Below are 15,430 nucleotides of genomic sequence, written 5' to 3' on the forward strand. Positions count from 1 at the left end.
CCATTTCATTTCTTCTTCCTTTTTTTTTCTTTCTCTCAAACAGAGAGAAGAATTCTCTGTCTTCTCTCTAAACTGAGAGAAGCTCAGCCGGCCGGCAGCCGTTAGCCGGCGTTCATCCGCCGTCAACCAACGCCGCCGACCACCGTCTTCGGTGGCCAGAAAAATTTTTTTTACATCTAAATGTAGATCGGACCGTCCTAATGACGGTCCCGATACTTTTTTCCGTTAAACGACTCCCAATCGGAGCAGATCTACAAATATACCTTCGGTTTTTGTTGTATCCGGCGAGATCCGTGGTCGAGGCTTCCTCGGTAAGTCTCTTCTTCCTTTTTTTTTTTTTTTTTTTTGTTTTCTTGCTGCTGAGATCGTTGGTATTAGTTTGTATTTTCTCTGTTTTTTTTTCTATGTCTCTCTCTATTCTTTTTTTTTTGTCTCTCTGTCTCGTTCTATATCTCTCTGTCCTTCTTTTTTTTTTCTTCGCAGATGGGGTGGTGGCTTTTATAGCCACCACCGGTGTTCGTCTCAGACCGGTCCGAAGAGGGGGCCTCGGTGAGTCACCGGACTACCAGTGGTGACTCACCCCGTAGCCTTGCATGGACGGCTGGCGTTGATCTTCTGGAGTCTTCCTTCTGGACGTGGCAGCGGCGGAGGCGGCGAGAAAACTGTCGGCAGCCGCGTAGAAGCTGGGGCGGCGTCGCGTGGCCCTAGGGTATCAAACCCTAGGGTTTCTCTCTGGAACCATCTGGACCGTTGGATCGTGCCAGATCCAACGGCTGTGAGCTGAGGCGGCTGGGTAAATTAGGGTTAGGAAACCCTAACTGGAAACCCAAGTATTGAGGGTTTATGGTTGAATTTGGACTGGTTCTAGTTGGTTTGTAACTGGGCCGGTCCAGTTGTAATTGGCCTGTAATTTATATATGTATTTAATATATTTAATAATAATAGTAATAATGATAATAATAATAATAATAATAATAATAATAGTAATAATAATATTAATAATAATAATAATAATAGTAATAATAATAATAATAATAATAATATTAATAATAATAATATGGATAAAAAAAATTAGTATATTCAACCACCATACTTGGCCCGTTCCTTGGAAGATTCTAGAAGGAATAATTATCTCATAATTTAATGAGATAAATACTTAAATTGGAAGAGATAATGTTTTGTTTGAATTTAAAATTTTAATATAAGATTCTAGTAGAATTTCATTTCAATCTGAGCCATTGATGTAATCCAATCTAGACCGTTAGATCTAAGTTTATCTCTTGTGACTTTGTTCCTTTGTTTCCAAGCTTCTTAGCTTTGTTTCCGAGTGACTTAACTTTTCAAGCTTTGTTTCTCTTTTGGTCTTAAGCCTTTGTGTTTTGTTGCCTCTCTTTGTGGATAGATAATCTCGACAGTGTTTACTTTCCACAAAATTGTTCATTCTCAGGGCTGGTTTTGAGCTTGTGCGGGCTGCCCAACCGCACAGGGCCTAATTTTTGTAAGGGCCTCTAAAATTTTTTAAGTCTTTTGTATATATATGTATTTATGATGTTTGACCCAAGAATTTTCAAGTCCAAGACCCACATTATTACATGAAGATATTTTTTTACCACTATTTGACGTTTTCCTATAGTTATAATAAATTTTAAAATATTAGTGAACTTCTTTATATATCTAATATTTTAGTTTTAAAAGGTCTATTTTACCGTTATGACATAGGACCACCAAAATTTACAAGACGACCCTGTTCATTCTTATTGGCTTTGAAGAGCTTCAAGTGTGTTTACTTCTGCCCTAGTGGGTTTGTTCATCGCTAAGTGAGTTGATTTATCACAAAGACGTAGACGTGGTTAAGACTGACTTAGAGCCACTTTAACACCAGAAAGCGTCTAAGATCGCAGTAAACCATCATTTTTCCTGGTTCAGTATGTCGACTGACTCGACTCCACCTCCCGGCTCAGCTGAAACAAGCAATCATTTTTTCGATTCCAATATGTCGAGTGACTCAACTTCACCTCCACCTCCCACAAGAGTTCGATTCCCAAGGAATAGTAGCCATCGTTTCTTCTCATGCATGTGTTGCAGTAACCACATCCTCAATGACAACATCAACACTGTATGTGTATATATCAACTCTCTCATTATTCTTTATATGAATCTTTTACTACCCCAACTTTAGTTCTTGATTCTGCTTTCTTTGTATGAGTTCACTGCTTAATACTTCTTTAACTGATACTGATATCTGATGTTGTCTTGCAAGAACATTTTGACACCTCGAAACTTTTCTTATTACTTTTTATGAATATAAAGGTACTAAAGGTGGTCGTATGCAACGTCCGTGAACCGTAAGACATCTTTTTCATTTCATTTATATTCATATGAAAGTAACAATAGTTCAGTATAGTTTAATAATCTTCCTGCTTCATTGATATACAGTGTCAATGTGCGGCTCGATGCTCCAGATATAACCGTGTGTATAGGAACGGTGCGCCGGTGTTGAATGTCTATTGCAATCAATGTTGGGAACGGGTTGGGCTGAAAGTGGTATGTTCTTTACAATCACAAAACACATACACATACATGATATCGTATCTGATATGTGTTTCACCAACTGTGTTTCAGATGTGGCAGGATCATGAATTGAATGAACCGGTTGTACTGTTTAGGTAAGATTTCGCTATTGTCGTAACTGCAGTAAAGGTGTTGTTCGAAACCGTTATTGTTCATTTACTATTGCAGGAATTGTATGCTTTATTGGGGTGGAGCATTTACGATTTACTCCGACACTTTCGAGTTGGCAGATGTAGACAACGACTGAATCCTCAGCGAAGGAGTGCTGCTGTAATGCAATTTTACTTTTTATTGTTCATTTTCAGTTCAGTGCTCTTTAAATAATCATCAAAAACACTGTAAATGTGAGATTGAGGATGTAATTGCCTGCTGATTTTGATAGTTTGCTTGAGATTTTATAGCCAAAGTCAACAATTTTTTTTAGAAATATTTGATGTGCATTAAGGCATGGTTATACGTTTGTTTACCATTTAAATAAATAGAAAATAACCTCAGTGACCAAAAATCCCATATAATATATGATTTTAACTAACTTTTTTCGGATTTACCAAAATGACCAACAAAATCGCAATGCGATCGCTAATTTGCAACGCGATCTCCATTATCGCAAATCAATTTCCAGATTCGCAACGCGATTATGACTATCGCAATGCGATTTTCCAATTTCGCGTTGCGATTTTCCCAATTTGCAATGTGAATAAGTAAATCACAATGCGAATTTGGAAAATCGCAATGCGATACTGACTATCGCAACGCGATAATACAAAATCGCAACGCGATAATGACTTTCGCAACGCGATACTGACTTTCGCAACGAGATAATACATAATCGCAATGCGATTTTCAAAGCGCCATTAGTATCGCAACGCGTATTTTATTTACAAATTCCAAACACGAATATTAATATATTGGAACACTGAACCGTCCACAGTATATCCCGTAATCGCAACTCATAACCTAAAACCTAAAATCACAACTCAGTCCCATCTCCATCTCTCACTCTCTACGGCGACATCCGTCCCCATCTCCGACGAAATCCGTCCCCATCTCCGGCGAAATCCGTCTATCTCCATCTCTCAGAGCCACCCTCACAATCAGAAATGGAAAATCAACCAAATCAACCACCGAGGGTTAGTTTTTTTTTAACTATTTTCATTTTGAAATTTTTGCATTATTATTAGGTTTTTCATATTGAAATTGATGATAAGTTTACTGGTAATTTCAATAATAGATTAACCATTTCACTTAGATTGCTTATTAAATCAACCGAGAATCGCAACGCGAAATGAAAATCGCAACGACAAAATCGCAACGCGATTTTAGTTTCGCTTTGCGATTCTCTCGTTGCGATAGTCAAATTCGCGTTGCGATAGTCATTTTCGTGTTGCGATTTTTATTTTCGTGTTGCGATTTCAGAAACTATTCTTCTTCTGCAAATTGAAACTTGAATGAATTGCATTACTTGAACCAAAAAACAAAGACAAATACGAAATTCACAGTGTTGCAAATTTAAGTTTGAAGAATAAACTACTACTCTTTATGTTTATTATTGTTTTTGGTATATCTTCACAGTGTAGTTTTTGGTATTTCTAACTTAGTATGTTTATTGTTTTTGTAGAACTTTTATTCGGCTCAATTGACCTTAAGAAATAAAGTAAGCCTGACCAAAACAATTGCGTCGAAGCTTTCACCTGCACAAAGAAAAATGTTTGAGGATACTTGCTTCGGGCCATGGCTGAAAGTACAACATCCCGGTGGAGATGCGATGTTGACACACCTGTTTCTTCAAACCATGACTAGCGATCTACCAGATACTATACAACGTCGTGATGAAGAGATATGGTTTGATTTTCCACCGGCGTATACGTGTTTTGGGCGGGAGGAGTTTTGCTTAATCACCGGTCTAAGCTTCGGACACGATGATATAGGTCGGTACACTAGACATATTACCCGCCCATCATGGCTATCCCGGGTTTTTCCTGAGCTGGAGAGGCCGAATCTACAAGTGGAAGACTTGACGAGATTATTGAATAAGAAAGATAGTTTTACTTGGATGGATGACGTCGATGTTGTCCGAGTATGCCTTCTAATACTTTTGCATGCCGACTTTTTAGGCAGAGAGGCCAGACAACCTATTCTGAATGATCTAATTAAATTGGTAGAAGACATAAATGCGTGGAACCTGTTTCCGTGGGGTTCGTATTTATGGAAAGCTATATGGAATAAGTTATCGTCTGCCTTGGATGATCGAAAAAGTTTGCAAGGCGATGGTTCTAAATACACTTTGACAGGCTTTATTTGGGCCTTTAAGGTAAGAATTTTTATATAATGTTTCCAAAATTATAATTAATTATTTAACAATTACTAATGTTTGTTATTATATTGTTTGTAGATTTGGATATTTGAGGCCTTTTCCGCCATGCAGACATATGCAATAAAAACTTCAAATGATATTCCCAGAGCTATTTCATGGAAGAGGAAACGGACCTTGCAATGAGAAGATTTACTACGGTATACGACAATAAATAATGTAAGTTAACATAAATACTACCATATGTTTATAAACAAGTTATTACTAGTACACGTTTAACTTTGTTTGAGCTTTTATATTGTTAGGAGGCCAACACTTCATTACAGAGGCTGACACCCACGGAAGCTGAACTTGCCACTGATTGGTGGCAAGCTAGTAAGAGTTTTTTTGATGGAACGGATGATGAGCAGCCTCCACTTTGGGAGCCATCACCTCACCCAGAGCTATCACCTCACCCAAAGCCATCACCTGATCGACCCGACTATACACATCCACAACGACAGCCATCACCTATTCTGTCACATCATCGAGCCTCTTCTCCACCATCACCTCAAGATAGGTGACCGTCAAAGATGCCACGACGTTTATCTCCCTGTTCTCCACCTCCACGGGATGAGTTAGGGGAGTTACGTGATGAGGTCAATGCCTTACGTGAGGAGGTCGGTACTTTACGCAAAGACGATGGTGCATGGCAAGTTGAGGTGTCTACTTTACGTGGTGAGGTAGCCGCTCTACGTGAGATGGTAGCATCGTTGCAGAATGAGGTTCATACTCTACGCAACGAAGTAAGTTTAAGATTTTTCATATTTAACTTGATGATAAATTTACTCGTAATTTTACTTAGATTAACCATTTCACTTAGATTGCTTAGTAAATTCATTCGGTTACTGCCAATACTGCTAAACTGTTTATTCTTTAACCCTGTGAAGTTAGTATTTGTTTTTGGTTTTGTCTTTTGGTTGAAGTAATACAATTCATTCAAGTTTCAATTTGCAGAAGAAGAATAGTTTACTTTCGCAACACGAAACTTAAAATCGCAACGCGAAAATGACTATCGCAACGCGGAAATGGCTATCGCAATGCGAAATGAAAATCGCAACGACAAAATCGCAACGCGAAAATGAAAATCGCAATGCAATTTGTGTTTCGCGTTGCAATTTTCATTTCGCATTGCGATTTTGTTGTTGCGATTTTCATTTCGCATTGCGATAGTCATTTTCGCGTTGCGATTTTAAGTTTCGTGTTGCGAAAGTAAACTATTCTTCTTCTGGAATGTTTATATATGTTGTCCTTTTAAATGTTTATATAAGTGTTTACTTCTGGAATGTTATCTGATGCATTTTGTGAACTATGATAGAATAATGACTTGAGTGAATACAATGCAAGTTTGAAACATATTTGTCTTTGTTTAATATCATGTCTGTTTATTTACTGATTTATGTATTACTTTTTTTTAGCGGCCCGATAAGGTGGATGCTTTACGTCGGGTTTTTCTTGCACGACGGAGTTCACGCATCAGACGGCGTGCACGTGCTATTACGTCTCCGTTCACCCCAATGGTGCGAAGATTCCGCAAGAAGAAGCCCGACTCACCTGTCATCCCTCAAGAGTCCCCTCCAATCGTTCAAGAGACCCCTATCATCCCTCAAGAGTCCCCCCCACCGTTCAAGAGGCCACTGTCATCGTTGAAGAGGTCCCTCCCACCATTTCAGAGCCCGATTCACATGGGGTAATATATCGAATTATTGAGAAACCCCCACCGTTACCGGACATGATGGATGAGAGTTGGATCTCGTATGAGTTACCGGCTAGTACCCTTCCGGTATCTGAAGTGGAGAGGAGACAACTACCGGAAACAATTCTGGATAATACCCTTTGGGCTAAGACCGCAGTTGATTTTTATCTATATCAGCGGAGCCAAGGGTGTTACACTGACATAAGCATACTCAATGATGAGATGTATTTGTTGCTTAATCGGTCTTGGTGGGGTGTGTTATTAGGGGTTGAAGACAGTGGCTATTTCGATGGGGAGGTAAGTCTTATATTTGTCTTATATATGATTTTGATTAATTTTTTTAAAAATTAATGTAATTCACTAATATATGTCTTTTTTTGTAAAACAGCATATCGATGCGTGGGTTTCACGTCTTCTAATAATAAGGAAACTTAGGAAAAATAAAAAAAATCGCGATATACAATAATGCCGGCGGCTTTTCACGCAGTTCACTTGAAGAATCAACGAGATGAATCATTTTCGTTGGGCAGTGGACAAGCTAAACTTTATCCTGCATAGTGGGAGGTCGATAAGGTTAGTATTTATTTTTTAAATTTTTTAAAGGTGTTCATAAATAAGTGCGCAAATAAATAAATTATTACTTATGATTGCAGATGTTTATCCCTGTTTTGGAACGTCGTCATTGGCTTCTCGTCCAACTTCAGCTCCCATCCCTGAAGATAATAGTATATGACAGCATGGTAAATTACATATCACTGTCTGATTTGAGAGATATTATCAAGGGATGGAGCTCTCATTTGGCTAAATTATTGGATGGGATTAATTATTGGACTCATTCTGGACACAAGAAGCCAAAGAAGTTAAATGTTACAGTTGTCAGAGACGAGACCGCGCCACAACAATCGCCGGGAGCCAGAGGGGATTGTGGTCCTCTCGTATGCATGTCCTTGGCGCGTTTGACGACGGGAAGCACAGAGTTTCTACCTCCCACCGATAGAGATAGAGCTGCAGTAGGCTTGTGGTTTCAGCATTATATGGCTAGAGCGATATATTCGAGACGATGCCTACCTGCATCCACATTATGAAAGTATCCATTGTTAATTGGTAAGTCAAATGCAAGTTTTGTTAACATATATACTCCTTTTGGTTTGAAAATGTTTGGTTAAGTACCTAGAATTCAATAATTTGTTGTTTGTAGGTTTTAGATGTGTAGGAAGTCTTGTTTGAGCAAATGTTTGGTTTCTGCAGGTTAATCCTTAAGTGAACTGCGTGAAATGGATGTACAGGTGCAAAAGTTGATTCATTGATTCAATAATTGATGATGAAATAAGAATTATTATTATTTTTTGATTGTTTAATTGATTTGTAAAAAATGATTTGTAAATGTTGATTTGTTTAATTGATGTGTACATAATTCTTATTTGTGTTTGTTTAATTGATTGAAATGTAATAGTTGATTTGTTGATTTTCAATCTGCATTATGTTGAAGGCAAAACAGACTATCGCAACACGAAACTGACTATCGCAACGAGAGAATCGCAATGTGAAATGAAAATCGCAACGAGAAAATCGCAATGTGATTTTCATTTTCGCATTGCGATTTTCATTTCGCATTGCGATAGCCATTTCCGCGTTGCGATAGCCATTTTCGCGTTGCGATAGTCAAATGAATGTCTAATAAGTGATAACAACTGAACATATCATAGCAATGTTCAAACTCAAGTTACTAATACATATCTAACTGAAAATGTTAAAAGTGTACACATAAAATACACATAATACAATGTTTGCATTTAAAAATCACCTAAGTTAACAGTCCCAAAAGGTGAAGCCGGTTGTGATTGGGATTTTGAAGATGATTGCGATTTTGATTGCCTTTTGCTTGACACCATATGAGCTTTGGATTTTGATGATGATCCATATTTTGGTAGAGGAAAAGATGATTGTGATGGCACTGGTGATCCACATGTCAACCTTGTATGACCACTTTCCTTGCACCGACTACATGTCGATCTCTTCTTCTCTTCACCCTTAGACGGTATACGATCATGATTTTTTGGTCGGCCAGGTAGCCTTCTGTCCATGGCTGGTGGCAAAACTGTTTGTAAGTCATCTGGTATGTCCCACTCAGAAGGATGTGGAATAGGGTAGACAATCTCGGCATAAGTCTGTCGATATACTTCTGTAGTGTAGCAATCCATAGCGTATGTGCTTGAATCATCTTGGTTTAGATGAAGAGCAACTTTTATAACATGACCACACGGATAACCAGATGTTTGCCATTTCATACAACTACACGTCCTTGCATTTAGATCGACAAGCCCATTTAAGTTATTATCCAGTACTTCAAACAAAGTGTTTGAACATGGTTCAACTCTCCATGACGTTGACTTCACAACACGTTTCGTTATTTTTTTCAGTCCATGGTGTAACACGATGTTCCAATGTTCCTGTAAATTTAAATAAATAATACTTAGTAAAATATATGATAAGTTACGAATTCAAAGAAATAATACCTGCATGGTTTCTTTTCTTGTAGTACCACTGTTGAATAGAGGCTCGAAAAAACTCCATTAACATAGTAATGGGTAATTTCCGAGAATGACGACTTAGAGCGTTGATTGATTCTGCACTATTAGACGTCATGAAACCATATCTTGCTCCAAGTTGATGTACTCTTGACCATCTTTCAAACTCGACATCTTCTAGTGTTTGAGCACACTGAGGCAAAACACGTCTTAAACAGTTTATATGCTTATTGAAATCCACTTCCCGATAAGCTTTTACAGCCTTCCAGTATGTTCATTTGTGCTTTTTTATACCAGCAGACTTTGATTTTAGATTTCTATACAAATGAATACCACAAAGTCCATGAAAAGCATCTGGGAAACACCTTCTAACAGTGTTGTCAATTGAGTTTGCCCTATCGGATATGATTGTCAGATTGCTAATAGGACCTATGCAATCCCTAAGATTCCCCATAAACCATGTCCATGAATCAGAGGTTTCAGATTTGCCAACCCCGTAAGCTATTGGCAATATCCCATTGTTAGCATCTATGGCTACTGCTAATAAGTTTACTCCAAGGTATCGACCTTTCAAATGTGCTCCGTCAACTATAATAACTGGGAGCATGCAAGTAATAAACGAACGAATCTACAAAATAATATACACAAGAAATATAATCATTTAAATGTGAAATGCATGTAACTAACAAAAAAGAGTCAACAGAATTATATTGATTTACTAACCGCAACACCAATGGCGATAAATAGCAACTCAAAGCGTCCATCTCTATCTATTTTGATATGAGTTACCGACCTAGGATTTTTCAGCTTTAAATTGTGACAATAAGCCGGCAGTTGGGCAAACGATGCTTCTGGCGACCCCCTCAACAATTCCAAGGCATAACATTTGGCTCTCCAAGCTTGAGAATATGATATACTAACCTTGAACCAAGCATTCATGTTAGTCATAATTTCATGTCCCCGATATACCCTGCCATTCAAAAACATTAACTCAGCCAGAAAACCACCCAACACCTTTTTGTTTGCCTGTCTATGGTGAGGAAAAACTTGGGTTCTTGAACATGTATGTTTATCAATAAAAGTTCTAACTTGAAACATTTCGCAATCTTTTATCCTCTTTGCAATCATACGCCACGTACAGTTTTTGTCAATCATACACCTTGTTTCGAAACGATCTTTGCTTGATTTGTTAACTTTTAGTTGATAGCCATCTTCCACACATTTCGTATACAAAGCTATCTTCAAGTCTTCCTTTGTATCAAAACAATCATCTTTCTTGATACGAATAACTTTTGTGTAACAATCAACTGCTTTCTTTACCAACTCTTCTTCCGGTATCTGAAGTAATTCTGGCATATTCCAGTTATACTCCCGTGGCATTTTCTTTTCTTCGGGGACTTTTTCTTCTTCTTTTTCTTCTTCAGGATTATATGAATTACAGAATGGATGTTCAACATGTTCATTCACAGTCGTAACTTCCTCCTCATTATCATCAACATCTTCCTCGGCAACGGTTGTTTCATCATAAAAATTCGGGTATTGACCAATATCAAAATCATTACACGCAGGGTCTGTTTCTTCTTCTGAAACATCATCAAAATCCGAGTATTGACCAATATCAAATTTCGAATACTGACTAGTACTCACAATTTTTTCTGTTGGCTCATCATCGTCTAATTGGTCAATACGAAAACCGGAATTTGGTGCTGAAAGTTAATTGGGATTTGGATTAGAGAAAGGTTGTGGGTTTTGAGAAAAACTTAGTTGATTACTACCCGCTACTGACCCAACAATACTACTTCTAGGTTCAACAACATACAATGTAACATCATCACTTGAAACACTAATATAAGCAATGAATCGTTCAACATCTTCATTGTCGGTTAACAAATAAACTTTACCATTTCTCTGATAAGATAGCCTAAATCCACTTAGGGGCTCTAAATTCAATTTATTTGAAACACGTAACATTAGAGTTTCATAAGTTAACTTTTTTAATGACAGTTTTAGTTGAAGATTCATGGGTAAAGGCATATATTGTAAAACACCATGAACATTCTCCCATGACCCTCCAAAACACAAATCTATCCAAACATGATCAACATTAGATGATTTCATGGTTGTAAATTAATTTACTAAACAAACGAGCTGCGAAACTAAGACCTATTGCCGGATGGGGAAGGATGTAGGAACGGATATAGGAACGGATGTCGCCGGAGAGAGTGATAGATGGAGATGGAATGAGTTGTGATTTAGGGATTTAGGTTATGAGTTGTTGCTGCTGCGTAGATATATAACCAAAAAATTTGTGTTGCGAAACTAAAACATGTTGCGAACTTTGAAAATCGCATTGTGATTCTGTATTATCTCGTTGCGATAGTCAGAATCTCGTTGTGAAAGTCAGAATCGCATTGCGAAAGTCAGTATCGCGTTGCGATTTTGTATTATCGCGTTGCGATAGTCAATATCGCATTGCGATTTTCCAAATTCGCGTTGCGATTTACTTATTCGCATTGCGAATTGAGAAAATCGCAACGCGAAATTAGAAAATCGCATTGCGATAGTCATAATCGCGTTGCGAATCTGAAACTGATTTGCGATAATGGAGATCGCGTTGCGATTTTGTTGGTCATTTTGACAAATCCGGAAAACGTTGGTTAAAATCGTATATTATATGGGATTTTTGGTCACTGAGATTATTTTCTCTTAAATAAATGCTCAGTTTTTCTTCATCTTTATTTGTTATTAAATTTTTTAACAGGTACCAAAACAAAATAAACAAAAAGTAAACATTAGGTATGATTTTAGAAAATATAAAAGTTTAGATACTAAAACGGGATAAAAGTAAGAGTTTATGTACTAAACATATAATTTACCCTATATTCTTTAATCCTGATTTTTAACGAGCGAAATAATACTTTTTTCTATTTTTTAAATATTTTTCAATTTTTTTTGGTCTAAGCAAAGAAATAACTTAAAATCATATGGATTACAACATATACAAAGAAATAATAGTTGTAAACAACAAATTATGATCTTTTTTTTCTGTTCAAAACACCAATTTCTGATGAGTTCTAAAATAGATACAATAATAATAAACATGATTACATAACAACTACTAAAACACGATTGATATAAAAATAAGGGGGGGGGGGATCGTAATATATTACATTTTGAACTGTATTGTTTAAAAGAATTTTCATTTGTTTTTCCATCACCATTCCATGATTGATCTGAAAACGCCAAGAAACGAGCTTCATTTCCATATCCCCATAATGCAGATAGCCATTAACGTTTGCCTTTTCAACCTCAAGCTTCAAGCTGCACTCATTTTCATCATCATTGATTAATCTAATTGCAGATTCAATTCTCCAAAAACAATCCCGGTTTTACTAGGAAATAGAATTATTTTTCTGGGTTTTTTGTGTTTTAAATTTGAATATTCATAAAGGAGCTATTGACATTGCCTGCCATGACAGAGGTCCTTCGTTTCCCTTTATCTCAAAGCGGTAACAATTCTACTTCTTCTGAAAATGTCTTATCCTGTTCACCCCGGACATCCTTAACCTGCGCTCATGGTGACGGGGATGGATTTGTTATGTAACAGGCGGTGACCCCGGAGGAGGTGGAGGAGAAGAAGAGGAAGAAGTGAAGAATAGAGAGAAACGGAAAAGAGAGACCCCGGACAGCCACAATAGTGTCTGCGACGACCGCAATAGCGCCCGCGACGGCTGCAATTACGGTAAATTCGAAATAACCGAAAACGCGATAGCGATCGCGACCGCGATTTGAAGCCTAATTGTTTTATTAAATAAAAAATTAACTCGGGTCGGGTCGAGTTTTTAAGTTATGTATCAGATCGGGTTCGAGTCGGTGAAATTTTATTTCGGTCGGGTATCGGGTGGAGGACCCCTTATTCTCGGGTCGGGTCGGGTCGGGTGAACCAAAAACCCGACCCATGCCCATCCCTAATCATAAGTAATGTGCTCCGAGTTTTATTGTTTTCAAGATGATGTTGTATTACTTTCTCTAAATTATGAAATGGAGGTGAAATTCATGTGTTGAACAAGTGCATTTTTCTTTTTGTTGACTCCATTATAATTTATTAAATGCAATTCTGATAACATTAGATCAGATTCAGGAACTTCTCTACCTATGATGCTGTATTAGCCTATCAAGTTCTTTGAACTATTTAGAAGGAAACATAATTATATGAGAAGCTGGATATTGTTGTTTCAGTTCTAATTTCTAGGTAAAACATGGCCATTTTTTCTTGCTTATCCAATTGCACTGATTTTTTTTGTCAGTGCTGAAATGCCATTACAATTGAGGTCCATTACTCTTCTATTCTCTGGTAAAGATGTGGCATGAATGGTTAGAAAGGACTAAATGAATGTTTGAGATGGATTTGCTAGGCACATGCAAATACATTCATGGCCGATGTTTAAAAACTTGATTTTATTGTTTCGAAACTCGCAATGGTACTGCCTAGTCTTCTGCATGAAACTCCTATGAAATTCTTCGCATGTATCGACATACATTTGACAATCGACGTCATAGTTTGTTTTCTCTCCTGTTTTTGGCAGTGCAACTGTCTTTGGAGTTTCAACGGAATCGATGCAGTTATCCTATGACTCGAGAGGCAACAGTGTGCCAACGATACTCTTGCAAATGCAATGGCGTTTGAACGGTCAAGGAGGCCTGCAGGTTTTTTCTTTATCTGTTCATCCTTTCTCTTCAATATGCATTTCCACTTTGCTCAATGTCAATTTGTTCTCACGTTTCTGGTTTTGTTCAAGTTAAATGAATCTTTTAAAGATTTATATGACTTCACATGCAGGCAGAAGGGATTTTGAGAATCAATGGAGAAAATAGTCAGGAGTATGTTAGAGAACAATTAAATGATGGAGTAGTTCCAGACCGGGTTGATGCACACTGTTTGGCTGGACTAATTAAGGTACATCAATGGCATTTATATTATTCATTTTGGTAACTATGGATGTCCCTTAGCCTTTGGGGTACATAATTTGGGAAAGCCCTATCTCTTGAACATGACCACCCTTTCCAAGGCTTGAAAGTGACAGTTCATCAACCAAGTTAAGTTCCGGTTTCTGGTCGGACAATTATCTATGATCACATTGGTCTGTTTCCCTTCCTCCGTCAAAGGAGGGATAGGGCAGTCATTGCTATAACACTTCAACCTGAGTTATCCCTTTTCACTGTGAATATCAGTGTTAATGTTCATTAGGATGATTCTGGCAAATTTGCATTTTCGAGCGGTGAAAATTACTTGTCAACCATAATAGGCAACTCTTTGAAAGTTGAGCTCACTCTCTTTATTCATATGCATGCATGTTTTGCTTGTTCTTATCAACATACATCCTGGAAACATGATTTCAACCGTATCTTCTTTGAAATTTACCTTTTTTTTCTTTTCAAAATGCAATACGCTAATTTGATGTTTGTTACTCTTAGGCTTGGTTCAGAGAACTTCCTAGTGGAGTTTTGGATTCCTTAAACCCAGAACAAGTAATGCAATGCCAGACGGAAGAGCAGTGTTTTGAGCTTGCAAAACTTCTACCTCCCACAGAATATGCTTTACTTGATTGGGCCATCAATCTCACGGCTGATGTTGTCGAGCATGAACATCTCAACAAGATGAACGCACGTAATATTGCCGTGATTTTCGCACCAAACATGAGTCAGGTGAGTGCCTGTGACTGTCTACAACATTTAGCACCCCAAACACTGTACTTCATTAGTAAAGCCCTCATTTTCTGGTTCAACGACAGTCTCTTATGGACTTTGGCTTATTTCGGTTGTAGATGGATGATCCTTTGACCGCACTGATGTATGCGGTCCAGATTATGAACTTTCTCAGGACACTTATCTTGAGAACCATACGAGAAAGAGAGGATTCATTGGTAGAGCCTACATAGGCATCCCATCCGGAGCCTTTCAATGATGATAGAGGTCGGAGGCTTTCGGTCTCCTGCATTCGAGATGGAGAAAACGATAATCGAGAGAGAGTGAATGGAGATCAGGGTCTGATACCCTCTGTCCGTAAACAAATCTCTGATAAAGAACATTCTGAAGAGAAACCAGCTCCGGTTGATACCTTCATCAGTGAAAAAGATACCACCGGAATGAACCATCCCAAGCAAATACGAAAAGAAATGCGCAATCGGAGCAGCAAACGCGTCAAAGCAGGGCGTTGAAGGATACTGATAACACCGGTTAGGCTTTAACTGATACTCTAACAAGATTGGGAGTGTATTCCCTGTG

At 37.8% G+C, this 15,430-nt stretch overlaps 1 pseudogene; it reads left to right on the forward strand.

The window, feature by feature from the left end:
• The first annotated feature begins 1,927 nt into the window (after window positions 1-1,927).
• Window positions 1,928-15,363, forward strand: LOC120150578 (annotated as a pseudogene).
• Window positions 15,364-15,430: the final 67 nt, after the last annotated feature.

This window comes from Hibiscus syriacus, unplaced genomic scaffold (assembly GCF_006381635.1).
Source record: "Hibiscus syriacus cultivar Baekdansim isolate YM2019G1 unplaced genomic scaffold, ASM638163v2 tig00111022_pilon, whole genome shotgun sequence".
Taxonomy (NCBI): Eukaryota; Viridiplantae; Streptophyta; class Magnoliopsida; order Malvales; family Malvaceae; genus Hibiscus; species Hibiscus syriacus.